The 7,291-nt window shown below is 41.4% G+C and overlaps 1 long non-coding RNA gene across 1 annotated transcript; it reads left to right on the forward strand.

The window, feature by feature from the left end:
- Positions 1-1,962: 1,962 nt before the first annotated feature.
- On the forward strand, positions 1,963-4,349 carry LOC120063773. Its single transcript, XR_005478546.1, has 3 exons — positions 1,963-2,603; positions 3,016-3,161; positions 4,216-4,349. It is a non-coding gene; the product is annotated as an uncharacterized LOC120063773 (long non-coding RNA).
- Positions 4,350-7,291: the final 2,942 nt, after the last annotated feature.

The raw sequence follows: 7,291 nt of genomic DNA on the forward strand, positions 1-7,291 counted from the left end.
TTATTTACCATTGTCATATCCTAGATAATGGAGGTCAAATGTACACCTTATTCCTGAAACACCCACAATACGGCCACCCGTCATGACCATGTCCCCACGCATCTCCATGCAGTCCGACTTTGATTTTGTGCCGCCAGGGCCACAATAATATACCCCCTCTCTGAATGTCCGAGTGTGACCCCCTCCCCATGGGTTACTGCAGCTAGTGTTGCCAGCACTGCCACTGCCTGGGTGGGGGCACCCCACCGGAATCCCCACCGGCTAGGTACAAGGTCGTCAAGGTTCTCATTAGCAGCTTTGAGAATTTCCTTGTATATTATGCTCTCCCTTATTGGGGCTTTGGCTTTGCAGGACCAACCCTGCCAAGCAGGCTCAGAATCTTGAGGGGGCAGTGCTGCTCTTGGTCTCTGACCTCATTTTAGCTGCATACAGACCGCTTACAGCGGGCACATAAAACAGTTAGGGACTTCTCCTTAGTATCTGGGTCATTCAGGTGGGTGTCTAGGGTATAGTGCCATGGACCGTACCATTAAAATAGGATAATAAATAATTAGATATAATTTATAAAAAAATAAATAAAAAATGTAGTTCTCCATGATAGGACAATAAATAAATAAGACGTATAATTCATTATAAAAGTATATCCATCATCTGAACAACATTGAAAGCCCTCTCATACCCGGCTCACAGCAATACATTGGCTCTGGGATATGCAACCATTTCATTACTCACTCACTCAACTTTCCAAACATAACAAATAAAATAAAAAATAAACACAAACCATACCATCCACACATACTGTGCCTTCTGTTTACTTAGTTTTTATCTTCACTATGTTGAATTAGTGCTTGTGTGTTCAATTAGTTATATGTGAAGATTTATAGAAAAGCTATATTTTTTATTGTATTGTTACAATCAGTAACCGGGCTTGAATTGTGTTTATTTCCCTCGTCTATGAGAACTTTGTAATTTTTAAAATAACCATGGAGTAGTCTTTGTGTCTCTGAACAACTGGTTATCAATATATAGTTTATCAACGACGAGAGCTACTCGTTTCGCTTTTAATCTATTTTCTTTGAAAATTGGATACAGAACTTTGCGCCGTTCTGCAATTTCCTTCGGAAACTGATCATTCATGCCAATTTTGGTCCCAGCAAGTCTTTTACCCAGGCTTTTAACCATTATTTTATCTTTAAATGAAGCAAATTTGGCAACGATTGGGCGTTCGTACCTCTGCCCTCTCTGTCCGAAGCGGTGAACGCGTTCAAGTTGGATTTTGTCGATAACTTCGCGTGGAATCTGAAGCGCTGTAAGGAGGAACTCTCTAACTATAGATTCAGGAACTTCTCCTTCTTTTTCTTGGATACCTGTAAGTACCAAATTCTCTCTCATGGATCTAGTTTGTATGTCTAGTAAGGTTTCCTTCAGAACGGTGTTCTCCTTTATAATTCCATTCATTTCGGTTTCAATCTTATTGACTGTCCCTTTTAGCGCGTGTGTTTGCTTCTCCAATGTCGCAGCTTTTTCATCACTCATCTCTAGGCTTGCCTTCAACTCTTTTATATCCTTACTAACTAATTCAAGTATACCCAGTTTGTCATTTATTGATTTTAACAGATCGGTTTCGACCTTTACCATTCCGGGTGGTGAGAATATTAAATCATCAGTGTCTGTAGAAGAGTCACGTTTTCGTTTTGTAATCGGTTCCCCTGTCTTACTCTCCGTCATGTTTGGTTGTTGCCTGTTTTCGTAATATTTGTCGATAAATGTCTCTAGTTTTAGGATTTGTTTTGTGTTATTGTCCAGATTGAAGGTTATCACTCACCAGATTAAGTAGTGCTAATATTTTAGTCTAATTTAGCAGATATTTCGAATATTATGTTTTATCTTGAGGTGCTCTACATAAATCCCTTCAGTCCGCCATTACCCTTACGTTACCTTTACGTCATACGTCACTCTCTCTCGTCTTGTCGGATCTTGTCGGATCTTTCCACGAAGGAGTATGTTGTTCCTCCATAGCGTAAAGCTGTTGGTACTCGTCAATTTCCCTCAGGATCTGCTTGGTATCCAGACTGGCGCTATACTGCAACCAGTTGTTTTACGAAAAAGATAACAATGAGTCTTTCCCACGACGACGACAGGTGTCTGTAGTACAGCCCGCTAGCACTCGCGAAATCTACGCAACAACAAAAAAAAGGAACACAAACTTGCAGTCCCAGCCGTAAAGGCTAACCGCGTTGTGGAATCCTTAGTAACAAAACTTTAGTTCAGATTAAAATCGACTTAATGAAAAAGTTTTAATGTAAACAACAAACCGAGTGTAGACAGTAGTGTCCTGTTGCGTGCTCTGATGACGTCTCTCTCTCGTAACGTAATGCCAAAGGAGCAATGTCTTTACTGCGGTGTTGATGCTGGACGATATTCAAGTCGGTTACTACGACGAAGTTTGTTCACAGGATACACAATGCCTCAGACAAAACAGAGATGGGGACAGTTCTGGACATTGCTTATGTGTTTGGAAAGGGGGATACCTAGTCAGTTGTACAACTGAATGCCTTCAACTGAAATGTGCCTTCCACATTTAACCCCTCTGAATCAGAGAGGTGAGTGGGGGCTGCCTTAATCGACATCCACGTCTTCGGAGCCATGTATTTTGCTCCTCCCCCCAGGCTCCACTGGGTGATAACTATTCCGCTAAGCTTTGTTGTTTTTGTCAGAAAGAGGAGACATTGTCGCAGCTTGTCAAAGTTGATGCCCAAGTGACTGAGCAAATTAGCCTATCTGCAGATTCTGGGACCTGATATATTTGCTGTTGCCATTAAATTTCCTCCTACTGGTCCTCATACATGGCCTACCAAACCCATGTCATTTGCATTATCACACCTTCATTTTGATGTAACCACAGTCAGACCCTCTTTCTTTACGTACTTATTCCACAAGTTAATCATTTTGTATGCATGATTGTAAAGCACATACTGTGTGATATGTATTAATGTTTCTGTATGTCTCTTACAGGTGTGTTCATGGATGTTTCTGAGAGGAGTGTTTTATTGATCTACGTATTGGCAGCCCTGCCTCTCTGCCAGTTTCTGGTCCCTTTTAATCTGGAAATGGAAACATAAAGGCATTTTTTTACATTTCCATGTATTCTGAAGAGTGGTGTGAGTAGTGTCCATAGTCATACAGGAGAGGCCCGTCTAGGCCATTTGCTCTGATACAATTACAGTATAATTAACATTTAAATATGTATTTTTTTTTAAAGCTACAGATAATACTGACACTGTTAGAATTGGGCCATAGTCCCAGTCACCTTGCCATAGTTTAAATGCATTGGTTCGCACTTTCAGTTTTCCGCAAATGCTGCCATCTATCCACTGTTTCTGGTGTGCTCTCCATAAAGCCAGCTAGCCGTACAAACAGCCTTCCCTCTCGCTCCCAGACGTCCGCATGGTCCTAAAGTCAATGCCACTAAACTGCATTAGCCTTTTAATCGGGATTGGAATGATTTTTACTTAACTACTTTACACCACTGCTGTTAGGTTTACTCCTGCTCTCCATCTACTGTTAGCTCCCGAGTGGCGCAGCGGTCTAAGGCACTGCATCTCTGTGCTGGAGGTGTCACTACAGACACCCTGGTTCGAATCCAGGCTGTATCACAACTGGCTGTGATTGGGAGTCCCATAGTGCAGTGCATAATTGGCACGGTGTAGGCTGTCATTGTAAATAAGAATTTGATCTTAACTGACTTGCCTAGTAAAATAAAAAATACACTGTTGTCATAGAATGAGCCTACATTCCTCTCAATATTACAGCATATATTCATATTTTGTTCTAAATTAGTTGTTTTATCAGCAGTAAGATGACCATGGTGACCCTTATGACAGTTAATATTTACTCTGATGCCCTTTGGCTATACTGTTAGGCAGTGGTGTAAAAAGTACTCAATTGTCATACCCTCATAGATACCTTCATAGAAAATGAATAAAATAAAAGTGAAAGTCACCCAGTAAAATACTACTTCAGGAAAAGTATAAAAGTATTTGGTTTTAAATATACTTAAGCATCAAAAGTAAATGGAACGGCTAAAATATACTGTCACACCCTGATCTGTTTCACCTGTCTTTGTGATTGTCTCCACCCACCTGCAGGTGTCACCCATCTTCCCCATTATTCCCAGGGTATTTATTCCTGTGTTCTCTGTTTGTCTGTTGCCAGTTTGTCTTGTCAAGCTTACCAGCGTGTTTACCGAGTACCTGTTTCTCCTAGTCCTCCCGGTTTTGACCTCTTGCCTGCCCTGACACTAAGCCTTACTGTCTGACCATTCAGCCTGCCCTGACCTCGAGCCTGCCTGCCGCCCTGTACCATTTGGACTGACCTGGTTTATGAACATTTGCCTGTCCTCAACCTGCCTCTTGCCTGCCCCTTTTGTTCAATAAATATCAGAGACTCGAACCATCTGCCTCCTGTGTCTGCATCTGGGTCTCGCTCTGTGCCGTTATATACAGTTGAAGTCGGAAGTTTACATACACCTTAGCCAAATACATTTAAACTCAGTTTTGGGTGAATTTTGGCCCATTCCTCCTGACAGAGCTGGTGTAACTGAGTCAGGTTTGTGGGCCTGACTCAGTTACACAAGGACTTTGTTGTCCTTAAGTCATTTTGCCACAACTTTGGAAGTATGCTTGGGGTCATTGTTCATTTGGAAGACCCATTTGCGACCAAGCTTTAACTTCCTCACTGATGTCTTGAGATGTTGCTTCACTATATCCACATCATTTTCCTGCCTCATGAAGCCATCTATTTTGTGAAGTGCACCAGTCCCTCCTGCAGCAAAGCACCCCCACAACATGATGCTACCACCCCCGTGCTTCACGGTTGGGATGGTGTTCTTCGGCTTGCAAGCATCCCCCCTTTTCCTCCAAACATAACAATGGTCATTATGGTCAAACAGTTCTATTTTTGTTTCATCAGATTACAGGACATTTCTCCAAAAAGTACAATCTTTGTCCACATGTGCAGTTGCAAACTGTAGTCTGGCTTTTTTATGGTGGTTTTGGAGCAGTGGCTTCTTCCTTGCTGAGCAAGCCTTCCAGGTTATGTCGATATAGGACTTGTTTTACTGTGGATATAGATACTTTTGTACCTGTTTCCTCCTGCATCTTCACAAGATCCTTTGCTGTTGTTCTGGGATTGATTTGCACTTTTCGCACCAAAGTACGTTCATCTCTAGGAGACAGAACGCGTCTCCTTCCTGGGCGGTATGACGGCTGCGTGGTCCCATGGTATTTATACTTGCGTACTATTGTTTGTACAGATGAACGTGGTACCTTCAGGCGTTTGGAAATTGCTCCCAAGGATGAACCAGACTTGTGGAGGTCTACAATTTTTGGCTGATTTCTTTTGATTTTCCCATGATGTCAAGCAAAGAGGCACTGAGTTTGAAGGTAGGCCTTGAAATACATCCACAGGTACACCTCCAATTGACTCAAATAGCCTATCAGAAGCTTCTAAAGCTATGACATCATTTCTGGAATTTTCCAAGCTGTTTAAAGGCACAGTCAACTTAGTGTTTGTAAACTTCTGACCCACTGGAATTGGGATACAGTGAATTATAAGTGAAATAATCTGTCTGAAAACAATTGTTGGAAAAATTACTTGTGTCATGCACAAAGTAGATGTCCTAACCGACTTGCCAAAACTATAGTTTGTTTACAAGAAATTTGTGGAGTGGTTGAAAAACGAGTTTTAATGACTCCAACCTAAGTTTTAATGCACCTCTAACAGAGGGACCGCCATAGTATTATAGAAAAAGAAAGCTTTGGCTAAGTAACTGCTGTTTGACTTGACATTAAACTAAACTAGAGTTTTAATCCTGGTGCTGAGCTAGTGTGTAGCAGCTAATTCTTGTATGACGTGTTTGTAGAATATTAAGTCCCCTATTGACTGAAGTGAATGAAGTTATAGCAACAAGGTGATAGTAGCTGGTTTTTGTTTTTGCTGTTCTCCAAATTGCATTTTAGAGTTTTAAAATTGTGTAGAAGTGCAGTAAATCAGCTTCAATTTTATAAAAATTCCTTAGAGGGAGGAGAAAATCTTTCCCTGTTACTTTGCCCTAACCTAGGTTTAGCTGAAATGAGGCCCCTGACTGAAACCATCTCAGGCCTCTCCTAAAGCTTTTCTCTGGGAATGGACAACAATGACCTTTTCCAGTTAGGGCTGCCTGGTGGTAATAACTTGTGTGGACTGGATGGAGTGACTTAGTAGCTACAGAAAGTGGGTGGGGACCATTTAGGACCAGGTCCAACTTTTTGGATCGTGAAGACCTCTACCATGCAGACTCTTTTACAAAATTTAGGAGGTGCACGGTGATGCAGTAAAGAGCTCGATTTGGCCTCTGCAAGCCTCCGGAGCCTCCGCAATTGTATTACACCTTCTGTACTGAGCATCCGGAACACATATTCCGGAGCAAGCATAAATTGGCTTTTACTCTCATCCCACACACACACATTGACTGATTGATGTGCACTAAACTAAAGACTTAAAGTCACTGGTGTATGTCATGTGAATATTTAAGATGAATAAAGTTCATATTCAGTTTAGAGTTATTAACACAATTTATTTATATATTTTCCCTTTCTGTAATACACATGATTTCCAGTGTTCTGTTTGTAACACTTGGGTTGATGGTTGCTAGACTAGAGGCTGTATGTTATGGATTAAACTCATATCTGATAGTGATTGATGCCAGACTGGAGGTATAAGGACTGAGGACACACTGATTATTACTATATACTGTGAAACACTGTGATTCTGTAGCAGCTGTTATAGTCACTGCCCTTTGTTTTTACTTCCTACAAGCCTCTCTGGCTGGTGTTTACGGTACACTTTGTGCTGTTTGATTAGTATATAACGGGCCTATCTCCAAGAAGCCAGTTAGAGGTCGTCTACGGTTCTGGTTCAGGAAAAAGATGGAGGAAGTGGATGCTGAGTTCGAATCAAACAGCCCGCCAAGCAAAGTTGGTGAAGATGACTGTTCTGAATGGACAACAGTAGTAGTAAAACTGGAACAAAAAGGAAATGGTCTAAAATTGGAGTGGAGGATACGTGTATGAATGACAATGAATCACTTCTTGCTGGATGCGTTTGTTGAGTAAGGATGCATATGTGGGGAAACCGCTTGAGCAGTGGCGACCCGTCATTCAGGGCAGGTGGGGCAGAGCTCCACTTGTTTAGCAAAAATAATGATATATATATATATATATATATATATATATATATACACACACTTTTT

Source organism: Salvelinus namaycush, chromosome 19 (assembly GCF_016432855.1).
Source record: "Salvelinus namaycush isolate Seneca chromosome 19, SaNama_1.0, whole genome shotgun sequence".
In the NCBI taxonomy this organism is placed as follows: domain Eukaryota; kingdom Metazoa; phylum Chordata; class Actinopteri; order Salmoniformes; family Salmonidae; genus Salvelinus; species Salvelinus namaycush.